Consider the following 21,156-nt stretch of genomic DNA (forward strand, 5'->3'; position numbering starts at 1 on the left):
TATAATTCTTTTAAAAAGTAGATTACCTTTTAATTTCTATTAACCAGGCATCTTAGTCCCTCTGAGTTCTCTATGTGTTTGAAAGTAATTTAACTACAGGTCATTCAATAAGTTATTCTGTGAGATTTGTGGCACATTTTTAAGGTTAAAATTGACCAAATGATAGCATTGAGGGAGAGAGAGAGAGAGAGAGAGAGAAAGAGAGAGAGAGAGAGAGAGAGAGAGAGAGAGAGAGATTTTTTTTGTGTGTGTGTGTGTTGGCTGTTGTAATTTTTTTTAATTTAACAACCTAAGGGAAAAGAGGTCAGTGCCCCTGACTAGTCGGGTACTGCATGTTTTAAAAATTCTTGCAACAAACAGGTTGAAAATCACTCATTTAAGCCATTGATTTGGGTGTCACTGATACTGGGAAATTTCCTACAACAAAAAGGGATTCAGAGCTTAAGTCAAAGGTCTACTTTTTCTGTACAACTCGGCCAATTCTTTCCTGATGTGCTGTATTGAAACCTCATCTCTTTTGAGCTCTGCTTGCTTCAGTGCTTCCTGGTAGATCTCTTTTGCTTGTGCATATCATTCTCTGTGCGTCAGAACTGCAGCCAGGTTACTCAGCACCATGTGCAGCTCAGGATGTCCTACTGTCTTGCCAGATCTGACGCCCTCTGCACGGACGCACAGGCCTCATCAAAGTGGCCTTGTGCATCCAGGGTGGTAGCCAGGTCACTCATTAGCACAATGGTCTGTGGGTGTCTTTCTCCTAGTATTTCTCCAGAAATATGAAAAGCTTTTTCATACATCCTTTGTGCCTGCGATGATGCTTGGAGAACAGAAGGTAGCGAGCATAAGCATCATGCCGAGGAGGAGGTGGGTGTTGGCTTTCTCTTCCACTGACAAAATGTCTTCCGCTAATTCCTTTTCTCTTTCAATTTTTTCCTCTAGAGTTGAGATGCAGAATTCATAGCCAGCAAGAGCAAATTCCTGTCGATTCTGAGCAACATAGATACTGGCCAACTTTAGAGAGATTTCAATTATTGCATTGTCTTCCTGTTGCATGCCCCCTCCAAGCAGGTAACTCATTATTGCTTTAAAAAGTTTTTCTGCATTTTTTTAAAAAATATATTTTACTTTTTTTTTTTTTACAGAGAGGAAGGGAGAGGGATAGAGAGTTAGAAACATCGATCAGCTGCCTCCTGCACACCCCCCACTGGGGATGTGCCTGCAACCAAGGTACATGCCCTCGACCCAGAATGGAACCTGGGACCCTTCAGTCCCCAGGCCAACGCTCTATCCAGTGAGCCAAACCGGCTAGGGCTTTTCTGCATTTTCAATGCTGACCCCATATAAATGCTAAGTTGGCCATCAAAGCATAAGTGTAAATGATGGCCTTCTTGTTATCACTCTGAATGCCTCGTGCAAAATTAGCTCAGCCTCTTCTGGCTCATCTCTCATGATGCTCAACTTCGCTCGTTTCAGCAGCCGGATGAGCTCGACCTCGTCCTCCTCCCCGGCTCCTCCGCCGCCGCGGGCCTCGAGCACCACGCAAGCGCTGCGGGAAGGGGCTCCGCGTCAGCGCCGCCCACGCCCCGCGCGCCCAGCCCCGCGCGCCCAGGCCCGCGACCCTCACCTGCCAGCAGCTGCAGCAGACCCGGCCCCGCCCTGCGGAGCGACTCGGGGCGGCGGCACCCCCACCGCTGGCGCCCGGTCTCCTGCCGGCCCGGGGGCAGGTGCGCCCAGCAGCGCGGGCCCCGCCGCCCGAGTCGCTCCGCCGCCGAAGGGCTCGGCCCAGGCCGGCGCCCAGGAGCCGCAACGGGCCCGGGCCGCGTCCTCTGCGCCCGGCAGGGTCTGGTCCCGCTCGCAGCGCCCAGCGCACCCCTCGACAGAGAAATTTTAAGTAAATGAGTACCACTAGTATTACCATAAAATACATCCAGCAGGTATGGTTTTAATAATAAAGTAAGTGGGTTTAGGAAGTAGGTCCTTCACTGAAATGCTTTTACCTTTTGGTTTTTTGCTGTAGTGTTTGTACCCCTTACCTTCTCTGCCCTGTTAACCACACAGGAAACGCGCTCTTCCTCGGGGCCCAGCGGCAGGTCTGTGCACCACTTTGACCACCAGGCGGCTCTCCTTTCCTGTGCTAAGAACTGGAGGCCTCCATTCTTCCCAATGTCTAGATGTCTCTTGTCAATTCATAATGTTTCCTTATTGATTATGAGTAATCAGCAGGAAGGCTCTGTGAACACTCTCTTTTTTAAATTAAATCTTTATTGTTCAGATTATTACAGTTGTTCCTCTTTTTTCCCACCATAACTCTCCACCCAGTTCCCACCCCACCCTCTGCCCTTACCCCTCCCACTGTCCTTATCCATAGGTGTACGATTTTTGTCCAGTCTCTTCTGCACCCCCACACCCCTTTCCCCCCAAGAATTGTCGGTCCACTCCCTTTCTATGCCCCTGGTTCTATTATATTCACCAGTTTACTCTGTTCATCAGATCTTTTATTCACTTGATTTTTAGATTCACTTGTTGATATGTATTTGCTGTTCATAATTTTTATCTTCACCTTTTTTTCCTTCCTCTTCTTAAAGAATACCTTTCAGCATTTCATATAATCTTGGTTTGGTGGTGATGAACTCCTTTAGCTTTTTCTTATCTGTGAAGCTCTTTATCTGACCTTCAATTCTGAATGATAGCTTTGCTGGATAAAGTAATCTTGGTTGTAGGTTCTTGCTATTCATCACTTTGAATATTTCTTGCCACTCCCTTCTGGCCTGCATGGTTCCTGTTGAGAAATCAGCTGACAGTCGTATGGGTATTCCCTTGTAGGTAACTGACTGTTTTTCTCTTGCTGCTTTTAAGATTCTCTCTTTGTCTTTTGCCCTTGCATTTTAATTATGAGGTGTCTTGGTGTGGTCCTCTTTGGATTCCTTTTTTTTGGGGTTCTCTGCACTTGCTGGACTTGTAAGTCTATTTCTTTCACCAGGTAGGGGAAGTTTTCTGTCATTATTTCTTCAAATAGGTTTTCAATATCTTGCCCTCTCTCTTCTTCTGGCACCCCTATAATTCGGATGTTGGTACGCTTAAAGTTGTTCCAGAGGCTCCTTACACTATCTTCATATTTTTGGAATGTTTTTTCTTTTCTGGTTGGGTATTTTTTGCTTCTTCGTATTTCAAATCTTTGACTTGATTCTTGTGATCCTCTTGTCTGCTGTTGGATCTCTGTATATTATTCTTTATTTCAGTCAGTGTATGCTTAATTTCTAGTTGGTCTTTTTTCATATCCTCCAGGGTCTCACTAAATTTATTGGTGGTTTCCAGAAAATTCTTGAAAAACCTTATAACCGTGGTTTTGAACTCTATATCCAGTTGTTTGCTTTCCTGCATTTCTGTCATTTGTGACCTGTTTCTTTGTCTCCACATTTTTAATGCTTCCCTGTGTTGGTAGAGTGGCTTTGTGTGCTAGGTGTCCTATAGGGCCCAGTGGCTCAGCCTCCCCAATTACCTGAGGTGGACACTCTTGGTGCACCCCTTTGTGGGCTTTGTGCACAGTCTTGTTGTAGTTAAGCCTTGATTGTTGTAGGTATCACTGGGAGGAATTGACCTCCAGGCCAATTGGCCTTGAGAATCAGCTGCGTCTACAGTGGGAGAGCTTCTGTGCTGAAGACACCCTTCTGGGGCAAGACTTGCTTCAGTGGGGCTTTGGTGCTCACTGAATCTGCCCACTGAGTGTGTCCCTTATGGATCTGAGGAGTTGTAATCTGGATGGTCCCACTCTGACCACTGGGTACACTGGTTCTTGGATTTAAGGAGGTGCTAATTTAGCCTCTGCCTGAGGCTACCCAGCAGGAGCCATGAAGAGGTCTGCAGATTCCCCTTCCTTGTTTGGGGTTTGGAGGTGCCCAGATGAGGCCCAGCTGTGAAGCAATGCAAGGTGCTGTGGGGCCTTGGGCCTTCTCTTGGAAGTTCTGGGTCTGTCTGGCCCAGCTGCAGTTTGTTAGGTAATTTTCAGATTGCAAAGGGCCAGGGCATTCATATGCAAAAGCCTCTGCCACAGCCTGGGTGGGGCGGGGTCTCAGGGGATCAACAGGGCGGAGCAAACAGCTATGGCTGATCCTCAGTCCTACCCTAAGGAGCCCCGAGTCTCAGGTCTCAGAATCCGGGTAATCGTCTCAGTGTCTGGGTAATCACTGCAAGCACCTCTGAGAGAAAGCTACCCTCAAGTTCTGAGTTCTGCCTGCTGCCAGACAGTCTAGTTTCTCCCTGTATGAGTCCTGGGTCCCCAGAGACTTCCCGGAACTGGAATTCAGAGCAGTCGGGGGCTTGTGACTCCCTCCCGATTTAAAAAGACAGCCGCATCCTCAGTTGCCAGCCCTTGCCGCATGCGCCTCTTTACCTCTGCACTTTACTTCCGCACCTCCTCTGAGTCTCAGTGTGCTTTTCTCTTTCCTTCTAGTTGTAGAATTTCCACTCAGCCAGCCTTCCTGTAGTTCTGGATGATGTCCGTTTTGTCTTTTAGTTGTATTTTTGAAGTTGTTGTGGGAGGCAGCAATTTCCATTGTTTACCTATGCCACCATCTTGGTTTCTCCTCTGTGAACACTCTTTACATTAGAAGAGTCCAGTGCTTTTTATTGGATGAGAAGATTTGGCTAGGAGACAGAATGTCTACAGGTTACCCCTTCTTGCCAGAACAGGACAAATACCATAGCCAGGACCTAACAAATATGATTTTCTTATGACTTAACGTTAGTCTTGCAATGAAACATAATTTACAGTTCCTAAGACTTTGAAAGAGGTGTCTAACCCAGAGTTGTTAGAATATTTTCATACTAGCATTTGCCAGGATTCTATCAAAGTTTAGCAGAATTCTATGAAGGAATTTCATAAGCAAACTTAGGTTTTAGATTTTTTAAATCATTGATTTTGGCTTTCTTGATATTTAATTTTTGAGAAAACTATTTCTGATTTTGTCTCCTTTTTTCTCTTCTCTGATTATTTTCTATCTTAAAAATTGCGTTCTTGCTCTAACCAGTTTGGCTCAGTGGATAGAGCATCGGCCTGCGGACTCAAGGGTCCCAGGTTCGATTCTGGTCAAGGGCATGTACCTTGGTTGCGGGCACATTCCCAGTAGGAGGTGTGCAGGAGGCAGCTGATTGATGTTTCTCTCTCATCGATGTTTCTGGCTCTCTCTCCCTCTCCCTTCCTCTCTGTAAAAAATCAATAAAGTATATATTTTTAAAAATTGCTTTCTTATCAATATTCAGAATTGTTTAACAGCCTTCAGTATTACTCTGTATATAATAAGAAGGGGGAAAAGAAACTGCTTTTCTATTACTATAAAGCTTTTGTGTTCTTTAAGTTTCCATTAAGATGCCTTCAGATGCTGACAGTTCTCCAATTATCAGAACTTATTTGCAAATTTTAGGTGGTAAATGCATCTACTGATATTTCTTTTATGAAAGATGAAAATAAAATAGTGAGGGAAGAATGAGACATTTTGATAAGCCACAATACCTCCAAAATGATCAGGGGAGTTTTGAACTATCATAAATCATATCTGACTCAAATATGACTTCAGGTTACCTATTTTAGAAGTGTTGAATAATTTTCTTTTCTTTTTAAAAAAATATATATTTATTTATTCAGAGAGGAAGGAAGAGGGAGACAGAGATAGAAGCATCAATGATGAGAGAGAATCATTGATCCGCTGACTCCTGCATGCCCCCTATTAGGGATTGAGCCTGCAACCGGGCATGTGCCCTGACCAAGAATCGGACCGTGACCTCCTGGTTCATGGGTCTCGCTCAACCACTGAGCCATGCCAACCTGGCAAATGTTGAATAATTTTCAATATTATTTTGTTTTGTTTGTTTATGTAAATCTGAGCCACTATTTTCTTCTGTTCTTAAAAGAGAAATTATTTTCCCCATCTTCCAAAAGCAATGGATTTGAAGGCTATTTCTACCGTAACAAACAAATTCAGAACTGCCACGTGATTTAAAACAGGACCTCTTCTAGCAGCATCAAGAATGCTATCCTCCCATGTACTGTGTAGGCAAACACCAACAAGGGCAGTAATTTACATTTGACCTATGGAGGGTGGGGTGAGAAGTGCCATCCTTTCAAAGAGATTTACTCAAAATTATTTCCTTTTTCCCAGCTCAAAACTCATTTGAAGGATTAAAATAAGAAATCAGAACCAGGATTGCTTTAATTCACAGTTTGACTAAAATTCTGGAAATAGCCTCTCCCAAGGTATGTAGAATCTCAGTAAATCATGCTCTATCTAGATCTTCCTCTTAATTACTTTTTATTTTCTACATACAAAAGGAGAATACTTTAATCCCTATTCTCTAGGAAAGGAATAAAAACCGTGATGAGCCTAGAGCTCAATGTAGCCAGCCAGCAGGGTTTTGTTTGGCCTGCAAATATTTAAGATTTGCTGTTATTTGAACGTCTTTTAGGTGGGACTTGCAATCTCTCCAAAGCCAGTAGTTCCCGTCTTCTACCCAATAAGCTTTACCCATTTCTATTACCTTCCTAATAGGTCAGCTTCTGGGTTGTGCCCTCTGTTCCAGGAAATTCCATCTCAGCCATAACACGGATCTAGGACTTAGAGGAAATGCTTGGCCTATGGGAATAAACTTGAGCGGAGAGGCAGCCTTGGCTAAAACTGCGGAGTAAGGCAGTTTGTTTGCTCCCTCCTTGTGTGAGCACTTCTTTTCCTCCATAGAAAAGTCCACTGCTGTCTTATTTCTCCATTCCTTCCCCATCTCCCATTGAAGCCTGCTCATGGGTAAGGTCCAATATTCATTCATGGGATAAATGACGACTTAAAAAATTTTTTAAAGCCATGCTATCCTGCCCCGCTAGAGTGACTCAGTTGGTTGAATGTTGTCCTATACATTGAAATGTTACCAGTTGGATTCCCAGTCAGGGCACTTACCTGGGTTGGGGGTTCAATCCCTGGTTGGGCATATGAGGAGGGTAACCTCTCTGTCTCTCTGTCTGTCTCTCTCTGTCTCTCTCTCCCTCCCTCCCTCCCTCCCTCCCTCCCTCCCTCCCTCCCTCTCTCCTTCTCTCTCTCTCTCCCTCTCTCCCTCTCCCCCCCCCACCCTCCTCTCTCTGTCTTCCTTCCTCTTCCTAAGCATGTACTCACATGAGGATTTTTTTTTAAAGTTATGTTATCCTGTCCCAACATGTCTTTCTTGAAGTCAAAACAAACTTTGCACCACCAAGCAAAATCATCCCATACCTGCTTGGTCATTTTATAAAGACTTATCTCTCTTACTGTTGTTGTTTTTCTTTTTCTTCTTTAACTTGGTAAGAGAGATGGTTAGGGAAAGTAGAAAAAGAAGGCCACTCAATAAAGGAAAGTAGACAAAAGGAGTTTCAATCCAGCCTTTTAGAATGGTAGGAACTGAGAAAATAGGGATTCAAAAATCATTTGCTCTAAGTCTCTTGCTTCATGGCAAACAGTCAGAGAAGTGTGGAGCTGAGCGCTATACTGACTTTCTCAGAACTTACCTATGTGTCCTTCACTTTCACAGTCAAGACTTCTTTTTACTCTTTCTCACCTAAACTTTTTCTGGTTATATTTATCCTGGGATATTTATTCTTTTAGTTGCTCATGTAAAAGAAAACAGTTGGTGATATTCTTTTAAATAGATATATTTCAAAACTAAGGTAAAAATCTCCCCTATAGTTTTTCTCCAAACTGTAATATCCCCGTCTACCTTCCTGTTAGCCTCTTTAAAAATTATTTTTTAAATTGATTTCAAAGAGGAAGGGAGAAGGAGAGAGAGATAGAAACATCAATGATGAGAGAGAATCATTGATTGGCTGCCTCCTGCATGTCCCACACTGGGGATTGAGTGTGGTGCATGTGCCCTGACTGGGAATCGAACCGTCACCTCCTGGTTCATAGGTCTGCACTCAGCCACTGAGCCACAGCTGTTCATTTTGAAATGCTCTCCTTATTTATTGCTATCCTACTCTGATATGTTTCCACTTAAATTATGGGAGCCCAAATCAGACCTTTAGTACCTTCAACTTTAATATACAATAAGTAACTTAAAGTTTCATTTTGGGGGGAAAGGTTATTGATGCTACTAATCCTGCTAAACTGGCTTTTTTAGACCAAAACTTGAGTGAAATTCAGTCTAGAATTCAAAATATGTATGTTTTATTATACAACATACAGCTATGCCTTTGTTTAATCAAATCTACCTGGAAACCTGCTTTATAAAATAGACAGTGATTCTTCAATTAAAAGGATTCACCAATACAGTGGGGCCTTGACTTACGAGTTTAATTCGTTCCGTGACAGAGCTCGTAACTCAAATTACTCCTATGTCAATTCAACAGTGAACGAGTGAGACACGTGATGCTGGGCTGATGTTGTGGCGTTCACTGTGACGTTTGCTGCACCAACTAGTGGTGGGGTATCTGAAGCTGGCTTGTAACCTGAATTTTAGTTCGCAACTCCAAGCAAAAAATCAGCCGAGAGACGGCTCGTATCTTGAAAAACTTGTTAGTCGGGAAACTCGTAAGTCAAGGCCCCACTGTACTTAAAAAAATTGATTCTAGTCTTTTTAGTTACACATTTATCACTCAAATTAACACGTACTTCTATAAATCGAGAGAGTGAAAAGAAAACTATGTGAAAATTGAAGGGATATCAAAGCTGGTAATTTTATAGAAAGTTATGCTATGTTTCTGTGTCATGTTACTCTACACTTCTTCTTGCATCTTCATCTCCACCCAAAAGAAAAATTTAAAGGGCTTCATTTCTGCTGTCCTCTACTTAAGTAAATAAATTCCTCCCTAAACAGATAGTAGGTAAATAGAAAGGAAATGAACTGCTTAATTTAAAAAAAGGAAAAAGTAAACAGTACTTATTAATCTCTCTTCCTTTTTAGGTTTCAAGATAATTAAGTTGATTTGGACTCTGACTTTACTTTTTAAGATTACATTTTAACTAAAACAGACAAAGCAAGAACTTCCCTTATAATTCAAACAGTTCCTTGAATTTTTCAGATAAGCCCCACCCTTGGCAGCACTGGCATCTCAAAGGTGTGAGCCAACACCTTTGTAGCTGCAATGGGAGAAAAATATTTCCTTACCGTGTGTGTGTGTGTGTGTATGTGTGTGTGTATGTGTGTGTGTGTGTGTGTGTGTGTATGAGAGAGAGAGAGAGAGACAGAGAGACAGACATAAAAACTGAGAGAGACAGGGAGACAGACATTAAAACTGAGAAAACAGAAACAGTGTGTGGAATTCATAAAGCTCAAAGCCCAGAACCCCTTTGAGCCCTAGAGCAGTGGAAAATCCATCTCACTTACATGGTTATCCAAAAGTTAGAAGTGACAAAACATAGGGAATTTACTGTCCTAGAAACATAGCAGGGTACAGCCACAAGGGTAAAGGCTTTGAGTAGGCTGCTGAAACCACCTACTTTTTTGCTGAAAACAAACAAACACAACCAAAACCATTTTCTCCCCATCTTTTCCCAGGGAACTAACTGCAGGAGATTCAGTGCTTCTCTCTCTACTCCCCAATTCTGTACTTTTGTCTGGTAAACTCAGGAGTCTCCATTTCCAAAATGGGTGGCTTAGTTCACAGAATTTATGGGTCCTTTTAAAATCATTGCTTTGTGATTATGGCCTAGGCCAGTGGTCAGCAAACCGCGGCTCGCGAGCCACATGCAGCTCTTTGGCCCCTTGAGTGTGGCTCTTCTACAAAATACCACGTGTGGGCGCACACGTACAGTGCGATTGAAACTTCGTGGCCCATGCGCAGAAGTCATTTTCCAGCCTGGGCGAATCTATTTTGAAGAAGTGGCATTAGAAGAAGTGGGGGGTGTCGGTTGGTCGGGCAACAGGAGACGCGGTGCAGGTGGACCACGGGATATGCAGCGCGGGGGAGGTACATTGTTTTGAGGTACGTTCACTGAGGCCGACCCCTTCCAACTCTCCCCTCCACACTGGTCTATCTGAAACAAGCATACAAGATGAGTGTGGATGGGAGATTTGGAAGGGGTCAACCTCAGCGAACGTACCTCAATCAGATTGAGGACGTTTTTAGCAAAGGCCAGCTTAGGAGGACCCTAATTAAGTTAATAACAATGTACCTACCTATATAGTTTAAGTTTAAAAAATTTGGCTCTCAAAAGAAATTTCAGTCGTTGTACTCTTGATATTTGGCTCTGTTGACTAATGAGTTTGCCGACCACTGCCCTAGACCCTAGACCTGCACTAGGATTGGGATCCTTGCTTGACAGTAAAGCTTCTTCCATTCATTTCTCAACCCTTAGTTTCTTAGTCATTTTTTTTTAACAAGAGTTCTTTCCTGTTCCCTGATCTGATATCCTTTTATCCATTGTTGTGTCCTCTATCTGTGCCAGGACTCCATCCCTTCTCCTCTCTTCTATAGCTCCTGAGAATCTCCCACTCCCCACCCCAAATGCCATGATTTCTATTTCTCACTACAGGTCTCTCCAACACTGTATCTCAGGTACTTGGCACATGGTGGCAATTAGTATAAATTTGTTAGTGAATGAATAAATGAATTGTTGAATTTGAGTCATTGATGTTTTTCTAAAATGTATTATTTAAAAAAATATATATTTATATACATATATACATTATATATTATTGATTTCAGAGAGGAAGGAAGAAGAAGAGAAAGAATCATCAATGATGAGCTCCTGCATGCCCCCTACTGGGGATTGAACCCGCAACCCAGGCATGTGTCCTGACCGGGAATTGGACCATGACCTCCTGGTTCATAGGTCAACACTCAACCACTGAGCAACATGAGCCAGGCGATGTATTTTTCTTTTCGTTTCTTTAAGAGAGAAGGAAAGACAGAGAGAAAAGAATAAATTGGTTGCTTCCTGCATGTGCCCTGATCAGGGCCCGGGCCAGGGAGGAGCCTGCAACCAAGGTACATGCCCTTGGCTGGTATCAAACCCAGGACCCTTCAGTCTGCAGGCCAATGCTCTATCCACTGAGCCAAACTGGCTAGGGCTGTATTATTCTTTAGCATCAGTAACATGAGGCTGCTTTTCTGTTTACAGGATCATTCATTCATTGTCTTATCCCTGGGAATACAAAGATAAATACAAATAGAATAAACATTTCCTCCTATGCTATTCAAGAACTTAAGGCGTTTCCCCTTTTGGGATAAGTTTTGCCAGCCCAAAGGGGTCTATTAAATTCAACATCTAGGAGTACAAGCTACTGTCAAATGTAATAATTAAGACTCCCGGTCTGCCAGTCCAGGAATGATAAGATTCCTTTCTTTTGTGAAATACAGCATTCTCATTGTTTTCTCCTAAAAGAGACACTTAAGTTTGCTTCCCACCAAGTTTGAAGCTGGTGCCTAATGTGGTGAAAATATTATTGAGCCCAGCGAGGAAATCCAATGCCCTGGGCTCTGGGCTGAGTGGCAGCTGTGTTTCCAAGGGCATGCTCCTTTGTCTGCTGGGATCACAAATGACATGTTTGGACACAAAGCCTCTTAGGTAGAAATTACTACATGTGCAGGCGTTCCTAATTTGGAGCGAGGTTTATTATTTCAAAGCCTTTTTTCTAGATTAGACTTCAGTGAAGTTTTACAGCTAAGTCTCAACCCTATTTTAACGTATGTTTTTCCGCCCTCCCGTGCAAAAAGCCCCCTCTCCTCGAGGCGGCGCTTCTCCTGCTCCCTCGCCTACTGAGGATGGAGGGAGGGAAGGAAAGAGGCGGTGCCTCCTTTCCTCCCTTCTCCCCAGCAGGCGCTTCTCTCTCTCTCTCTCTCTCTCTCTCTCTCTCTCTCTCTCTCTCTCTCTCTCTCTCTCTCTCTCATATTCGAGCCTTAGGCCCTTCCATCCCCAAGCCAAAGCTCTATCCACTGAGCCAAACCAATCTGCACTCTTCTCCTCTTTTTTTTTTTATTAGGGCCTAAAGTAGAGGGTTTCAATCAACTTTTTTCTGGGAGAGTCAACTAAGACCACTTGTTGAGGTGAGAGAGCTAAAGCGCTCACATTTGCCTCTTGTTGAGCACTGAGAAAGAAAGAATTCTCCCGGGCCCTTGTAGTTCAATTGTGAAATCCCTACATGAGGAGAGAGAAAAGGAGAATATGTCATTTTGTGCCATGTCTCTAATATTCAGAAATATTCCCCCTAAAAAATTGGGGAGAAGAGACAGGGAATAAGGTTATGTGTGCCTAGCTCCTGATAAGCCTTCTCAAACTCTGAAAGAACAACAGGATAACTCCCTGTGGACCAGAAGTCACCTCTGGTCAGCCTCGGTCTGGAAGAAAGTCTTGGCTTAATAGTCCTTTTCCAGAGAGCGGGTTGCCTAACTTAGTGAAGAAGTTGCACCATGTGCATATTTTCCATCTCATTCCTCTGACCTCATCCTCTTAGATTCCTCTCCGCAAAGCCAATTGAACAGTTGTATCTCAGACTCAGGCTCAAAAACCTCTCGGATGTGTTGTCACACCTGTATCCTACTCTCACCTCACCCAGCAGAGCCATGTGTACATGTTTATCTAGATTAAAAGTTGGTGAGAACATCAAGAGACATTATTGGGAGAGCTATGGGTATATTGACTACTTATTATCTCATCCTAATCTCTAATTTATTATTGCAGTTCTTCCAGAGCAGTCCAAATAAGAACCCAGAGGCTTGAAATAGTGTACAAGTTGGGGAATTATGTGTTCCAACCATAAAGTGAAAGAAAGGATGGAAGGAGATGAGGTTGGAGAAAGGGCTCCCAGGGTGGCCATAACAAAGCACCACAGACTGGGTGGCTTACACAACAGAAATTTCTTTCTCACAATTCTGTAGTCCAGAAATACAACATGAAAGCATCTGTAGGGTTGGTTTCTTCTGAGGCTTCTCTCCTTGGCTGTAGATGGCAATCTTTTCCCTGTATTTTCATATAGTCTTCCCTCAGTGTATGTCTGTGTCCAAATGCTCTCTTCTCATAAGGACATAGTCAGAGTGCATTAGGGCTCACCCAAATGACCTACTTTTTAACTTAATTATCTTTTTAACTCAAGCTCTAAATGCAGTCACACTCTGATATCCAGGGGGTTAGGACTTCAACATATAAATTTTAGGGGGATGTGATTCAGCCCATAACACAACCTCATCCAAGAATTTGGAATTAATTAAATAACTTATGATGTATTCACACAATGGTACATCCATGCTTTTTTAGTTCATGTACAAATTTCCAATATTGCTATTAGAATAGCCCTAGAGCCCTGGCTGGTGTGGCTCAGTTGGTTAAGCGTTGTCCCATGCCTGTTTGAATCCCAGTCAGGTTTGATACCCTGTTGGGGTGTGTATGGAAGGCAACCAAGGCAAACGATGGATGATTCTCTCTCACGTTTCTCTCTCTTTCTCTCTCCCTCTCCCTTCCTCTAGAAAAAAATCAATAAAAATATATTTTTAGCCCTAGCAGGTTTGGCTCAATAGATACAGCATTGGCCTGTGGACTGAGGGGTCCCGGGTTCGATTCCAGCCAAGGGCACATGCCTGGGTTGCAGGCTCGATCCCCAGTAGGGGGCGTGCATGAAGCAGCCAGTCAATGATTCTCTCTTATCATTGATATTTCTATCTCTCTCTCCCTCTCCCTTCCTCTCTGAAATCAAGAAAATATATTAGCCGAAACCGGTTTGGCTCAGTGGATAGAGCGTCGGCCTGCGGACTGAAAGGTCCCAGGTTCGATTCCGGTCAAGGGCATGTACCTTGGTTGCGGGCACATCCCCAGTGGGGAGTGTGCAGGAGGCAGCTGGTCGATGTTTCTCTCTCATCGATGTTTCTGACTCTCTATCTCTCTCCTTTCCTCTCTGTAAAAACTCAATAAAATATAAACAAAAAAAAAAACAAAAAAAAAACGTTAAAAAGTTTAAAAAAGAAAATATATTAAACAAAACAAAACATATTTTCAAAAAATAGCCCTAGAAATATATATGTATGAAAGAATTTCATGATCTATGTTGAACAGGATACAAAATAATATGTGTAGTATGATTCTTGTTTTTTCTATGTGTGAAACACATGCACAAATGCACAGAAAAATGGCTAGAAAAGTTAATGGCAATTAGATTTCGGGTATGCTATGGGTGATTTTCTTTTGATTTACATATTCATTGATTGCATAATTGTACATTTTTATTTTTGCACAATAAGTTTGTGCAATATTTAAAAAGAACCCTCTAGGATGATACAAACACCCCAAAAAAAAGAAAGAAGAGGGGAAATCTACCCAATGCCTAAAGCATGTTTTAGAGAACAGTTCTCTAGTGATATAGTTTTCCTGTAGCCATTTCTGCTTTCTTGCCACTAAGGTGAGTTTCAGTGGGATATGAAAGCTTACTCAATGTTCTGTCCTGTTGGTAATGGCCTGCTCTTTTAATGTGCAATGAAGTGCGCCGTGTGCTTTTATTCTTTTTTTGAGGCTGTTGGGAGATGTTTTTGCTCAATCAGAAGGCATTGCTAAAGCCAGTGGCTTTATGACTGAATGACTCATATTGGTTTAGGGCTTATGGTCAGACAAGCTCTGAACTCTATTTTCAAATTTGTAGAGAAAAAACGTTTTAGTGGGGTGGGTTCCCAAAAAGAGAGGAGGGTGAATATGTTTAGAGTCCTGATCTTTATGGCACCCTCTCATTCATGGGAGACTTGATGGTAAGGGTTTTTCTTCTCAAGTTTGTTATTTCCTCAGAGGCTGCACCTACCACTCCAGTTATTTTCTTCTAGGCCTGCCCGTCTTCCCCTTCCCCTCACTTCTGTAGCTTGGGTAATTTATGCACAAACTATGCACTGTTTGAATAAAAGGACAATCCCTAAGTTAAGACATAATAAAGTAATTTGAGGTGATCTCTGTACACTTTGTGCAATATACCTACATGGCCATTAAAATTGTTGTTTGGTAAACTGAAATGTAGCTACTCCCCTACTAGTTACTTGGAGTCATGATAGATTCATGTATAATGCACATTTTACAGATCCCTGTATAGGTAGGTAGTAGACAACAATAGCAGAACTTGTAAATTTAGTCTCATAATAGAGTGGGTACCTTGTATGAAAGCACCTTGCTTACACTCTGACAAGTTTTGAGAGCACCTCTAGAACTGAGACTCCTCTGCAGCCACATATTTCACATATTCTACAGGACACTTCCTGTCCTCAATTTCTCAAATGAGATGCTTATACTGATTTGTCCATTTTCAGAGCAGGGTAATGGACATCCATTCTAGATCCTTAGCATTTTGCTTTCATGCAGGATGAAATTTGAGTTAATGACTATTTATAAGTCTTATTTACAATACTCTCAGTGAACAGCTTTGATATGATAGTGTCTGACCTACCATGCTTTGGCCAGAAAACATGAGTTAGGGATGCTGTTCAGTGGGTTCTTGCAGCGACCAGTTAGCCCTTATTACTTGTAATACTTGGGAGTTGGTGGAGATGTAAGAAGGAAAAACTAACCAGGAAGTTGCCTCCCAAGGTGCCTCTGGCAAAAACCCTTCTTGTCTGATCTTTGGTCAGACGGGATAGTATTTAGTTAAGAGACAGTCTGTGAAGAGTGAGTCTTATAGGTCTTTCCTCTGGGCTGACAGCTAGCTTCTCAAGAGCAAGGGCCATATCTTCTTTGTCTTGAGAGTCCTAGTCAGGGGCACAAAATAAATATCTGTTTAATTGAATGCACAATCAGCCACCTACTTGTGAACCACTATCATTTTATATATTTTTTCTGTTACTAATCTTGGATGTGATAAAAATCTATTAGTGTAATTATTCTTGAATACTATTCTAATATTTGAGGTGAAAGAGACCTTAAAAATAATTTACAGTAGAATGCCTTCTTTTTGCAGATGGGAAACTGAGGCCCAGAGAGATTAAATGACTTGTCAAGAGATAGAAGCAGGTCCTCCTGGCTCCTAGTTTGCATCTAAACACCCCTAAGCCACTAAGAAGACGGCCTCTGCTTTAGATTATACTGTTGCTGTTATTTTTTCTTTTTCTTTCTCTTTCTTTTCACATGTGCTCCCCTCCACCCCACCCCCACATACTTGAACATGAGCTCAACATGCAAATCAGAGAACTTGGAAATTTTTAGCAAAACTGTGTTGTGTTGTGGCCCAGCATGGTGGAGGTGGAACTTTATCTTTCTGGAAAGATATTGTATTTATTCACGTTCTCTTGACTTTCGTTGAATGTGGGATGCCAAGCGCAGGCATCTTTACTGCTCAGTGAATGTACCTTGCACTAGAGCATGAGGAGACCTGGGCTCTCACCTTGGCTCTGTCACCACTCCTGTGGCCTTGGGAAAATTAATTTTCCTCTCTGGGTCTCGGTTCCTCTTTATAAACCATGGAACGTGGATTCCATGAGCTCTAATATCCTATGATTCTACATGTTTCTACTTCTGAACTATGAAGAACTATTTTCTTTTCTATTTTAAAGTAATAGCCACACCTAACCCCCATGGAATTTGCTCAGCCTTATATTTTTGTGAGGGTTGACAGGCCTTCTGTGCCGTGTTTGGTGTAACTGGAACAATTTCATTTTCATTTCAGTCATTATCTTCCTCTTGTCATTCTACCAAAGAAGTATTTGCCACCGTGGTTAAAGGTGATCTATGACTCAGTTCCTTTGGGTCTCGTTTCAAGTGCTCCTCTGAAAACCCCCAGAGCTCCTCCTCCGGGTTTGTCCCTCAGCTGGAGTTAGATGGTGTCCATGGATCCTGTCTTCTTTTGTTTCTTGCAGCACTGGGAGAGAGGACGTCAGGTCTCTCAGGATCGAGGATCCGGGGAGGTGCCTGGAAGGGGGAACATTTTCTCTAAGTAGGGAAGAAAAAGCTGCCAGGTTGCTAACTGTGCTGTAGTAGGTAAGGAGTTAGTTGCAACCTGACTCCTCTCCCCTCTGTTATCACAGCAAAGTCCTTTAGACAAGTCATGGCAGCCTGTTCCTTGCCTTCTTCTGCCTGCATGCCTACACGCCCAGGAATGGAGAATCAAGAGATCAGCTTTCTGGCTGCTGTTAAAAGGATGCCCTAATTGTCAGAGGCAAGTGGCTTGCCTTATTCTGAAAATTACCTTGATGTGCAAAGCTGCAGAGCGCACAGCGTTTTGTTACCTGCACTTAAAGGAACACAAGCCCCAGTGTCGCGTTACTTTGTTTGCCTCTCACAGACCTTTCTCTTTCGCATCCACTGTTTCACGCCATCAGTCACTCAACAGCATCCATGAAGCACTTGCCTTACTAGTGAGCAGGAAGGAAAGGTTGAAAAGGAAGGAAAACCATGAGAGAACACAAGAATGCATAAAAACACTACCACACCAACCAGTATGAATCAACATGTTGCAGAGTATTTCCAGACATGTTTAGGAGTGCGTTGGCGTGATCAAGCTTGGGTGGAGTTAATCAGAGTGCCTTTTTAGACGGATAATCCCTGTATATTTAATTGAATAGATTAACATTGTTACCTAGAGAACCAGGGCCATTTTACAAAGGGTTTACATGATGAAGACCCACTGAATCATAGTCCAGAGAACACAAAAGATGCAAACTAAGAAAACATATGGCAAGCTATGTGAAAAGGGCTTGAGTAGAGACCGAACGAGGAAGCTAAACAAGGGGATTTGTAGAGACATACCTGGAGGCCACGTTGAGAAATTTGGATCTGATAAAATTTGCAATAGGGAGCCACTGGAGGTTCTTGAGCTTGGAAATGACATACGAAATTGTCTGAGGATGATTACTCTTTCTGCTGTATGTAAACTAGTATGGAAAAGCTAGTGGCAGGGCTCATCTAAAGCTGCAGCTGTGAAAATGAAGTGAAGATGAATTGCAGGGATGAGATGGAACCAATTAGCAGGACTTGGTCAAAGCTTGGACAGTAACAATAGCCAACATTCACCAAGTGCCTTCCATGTGCGGGTCACAGGGCTAAGAGCTTGTCCCGTGAATTAACGTGTTTAAGCCTCAACAGAACTGTCTGAGATGAAAGTAAATAACTTGCTCCAGATCGTGCAACTGTAAGTGTGAAACTGGAATTTGAATCCAGGTACTCTGGCTCCAAAGCCACTCTACTGCTATGCTAGACTGTGTTTCTGAAATAATTTTAAAAAAGGGGAGGGGGCGTGGAAATTGCTCTAGTGCAGTGGTTGGGAGTATGTATGACCTTTAGATTCACACTCCCTGCAATTTCATCCTACCTGTGGCAGTGACTCCTGGACGATCTACTTAAAATTCTATCCCTCTTTTTCTTTACTATAAAAATGGGGATAATAGTACTCATGGATAGAGTTGTTGTAGAGTGTAAATCTGTTATAGTGTGTATAGTACTTGGCCCAGTGCCACACATATAGCGAGTATTTAGTAAATGTTAACTGTTGATAAGATTGTCATTATCATCCTGTCTTACAATCTGCCAGAATAAGAACAAGGGGACATTTAGTTTAAGGTTATTTACCACCAACAACTCCCTTGCTCTTGGGTTACAGAAGCTTTTGGTTCAGTAGAATCACACAAAGGGAAGTTCCTAGTTGAAGAACTAACTGAAAATGCTAGTCTTGCAGAGGACTGAAGATAAATCGTGCCAGAAGTGGAGGAAAGAGAGGGAAGCTAAGGCTTTGGTTAGTGTGGAGGGAGGAGTGGAATTGCTCTTTTATTAACATATATTGAGCATGAATTTAACTTCCCTTTTGGTTTCCGCTTTTTCATCCCTACTATTTTTTTTTAATTTTTTAAAAATATATTTTATTGATTTTTTACAGAAAGGAAGAGAGAGGGATAGAGAGTTAGAAAGATCGATCAGCTGCCTCCTGCACACTCCCTACTGGAGATGTGCCCGCAACCAAGGTACATGCCCTTGACCAGAATTGAACCTGGGACCCTTGAGTCCGCAGGCCGACGCTCTATCTGCTGAGCCAAACTGGCCAGGGCTCATCCCTACTATTAATAGGCTATGCACATATTGAGAAGTAATCTATGCTGCAACTCTCTCAGAACTTCATATACTTAAAATGCAGTTAGGAGAGAAGATTTTCAAAAGGACATTGCTTTAAAAAATATCACAAAAGAATAAAATAATAGGCGATTGTCATCCTTCATAGGTCAAATTGCTAGTCCTCCGAAGTCCTTTGCTCCCCAGAGAGATCTCTAAGAAGAGGTCTTTGTGCTCCAGTGTGTAATGAGTACTTAGGAGCTGAGTCAAACAAGGAGTCTTAGTTTTCTGGATACCAAGTCTGGGCAGGCCTATGCTCTCAAATACATGGGAGAGACAAGTGGTTAAGTTTCCTCACCTGTTAGCTGCCTAAGTCATCTCACAGGGTATCATGGCTCAGTTAATTCTCCCAGCTCACTGGAGACACATAGTTAGGGGACTAACCACTTCCCATTGTGTGTAACAGGAAGTAGTGTCTTGGTACTTTGCCCTTTGAATTCACTCTGCATTATGGCATAGTTAAGTGATATTGAGAAAAGATACCAGAAATCATTGGTAATATAAGTGCTCTTAAAATCATTTACTCACAAATACAGGGGTGGGCAAAAGTAGGTTAATAATAATAATTAATAATACAATAATAAATAATAATATAAGAAGAAACTGCGTACTCATACACAGGGAAGGAGGGAGGAGGAGAGAGAGAAAGACAGAAACATTGATGTGAGAGAGATATATCGATTATCAACTGGGGGCGGGGGACCAAACCTGCAACCCAGGTATATGACCTTGACCAGGAATTGAACCTGAGAGCCTTAGGTATGCAGGCCAATGCTCTAACCCAGTGGTTCTCAACCTTAGCTGCACATTAGAATCACCTGGGAATCTTTTAAAATCCTGATTCCAGGGCCTCATCCTCCGGAAATTCTGTTTCTTTGTTACTAATGTTGTGGCCCCACCCCATAACAAAAACAGAATTTCTGGAGGATGAGGCCTAGAAATCAGGATTTTAAAAAGATTCCCAGGTGATTCTAATGTGCAGCCAAGGTTGAGAACCACTGCTCTAACCACTGAGATGCCAGCTGTAAACCTCCTTTTGACTATCCCTGTATTTATTGACAATGGTGAGTATATACATAGGACTGGCATGTGGTACATAGTAGATGCACAAATTTTGTGGCCTATGAACCCAGTGCTTGGCCTGTACATTTGCAAATATACAGAATTTAACTGCATTTCTTTAAGCAAAATTCAACTACATCTACAGAGTAAAAGAATAAGAAGGAATGATTAGGTACAATGTAGATTAGATGTGTTTTTTTTCCCTCTTCTGTTTCCCTCTGTTATGAAATCCAAGCTCCAATTCAGCAATGGTAAAGTGATTGCTATTCCATAGCAACAGTTGGTGTCTGTGAGTGCACGCTGAGTGGTTGTTACAGAATTTGAAAGGGCAAGGCGTATTTCACGTCCCAGTCATTAACTCTCTCCATCAAGCTGTTACCATAGAGACAAAAAACTTAAAGACTTCCTTACAATCATTTTGGAAGGGAAATGTCTATTTCTGGATGAGACTTAGATTCCCTGGAGTAGAGTTTATAAAGAGTTTTCACTGTCTGCTATGTAGTGAGGAACCTAGGACAAAATATGGAGCAACCTTATGGGGTAAGATGATCAGCAATTTTTTTTTAAAAAAGAAAAACTTACTTTGATTAGCATGGAGCTAGTTCCTACAGGTCAATTATGACCTGGATATAATTTAGGTACCCTAGAAATAATATCCTCATGTTCTGTGGACTGCCTCTCTCTGGAGTGTGGTTAAATAGTTTCTTGCCCTAATTATTCTCATAACCTACAGAGCAATCACCATCCTGAGATAAATCTCCCACAAACCGTTGTCATAAACTCAAATATCAGTTACCAAAGATCATCTGGTTAAGCAACTATTTTAGTTGCTACTTCCTTAGGTCCTAATGATAAAAGACCAAGTGCTTCTTTATAGATTTCAATTTTTGCCTCTATTGCAATACCAATCAAATGGCTTTGGGGGGAATCTAATTTTGTCTTCTAGAAAGATGGGACATTTTCAAATAGGCTATGTTGGCACTGATTCTGAAGGTAAGTAGAACCATGGAAAAGAAGAATTCATTTCAGTCTATTTTACTTCTTGAAACATTAAGGAAAATACGTTATTAAGTTCTGCTGACATTTA

At 42.2% G+C, this 21,156-nt stretch overlaps 1 pseudogene; it reads right to left on the reverse strand.

Annotated features, from left to right (window-relative positions):
* Positions 1-259: 259 nt before the first annotated feature.
* On the reverse strand, positions 260-1,101 carry LOC132238797 (tetratricopeptide repeat protein 19, mitochondrial-like; annotated as a pseudogene).
* Between the last annotated feature and the right edge of the window lie 20,055 nt (positions 1,102-21,156).

This window comes from Myotis daubentonii, chromosome 7, assembly GCF_963259705.1.
Source record: "Myotis daubentonii chromosome 7, mMyoDau2.1, whole genome shotgun sequence".
NCBI lineage: Eukaryota > Metazoa > Chordata > Mammalia > Chiroptera > Vespertilionidae > Myotis > Myotis daubentonii.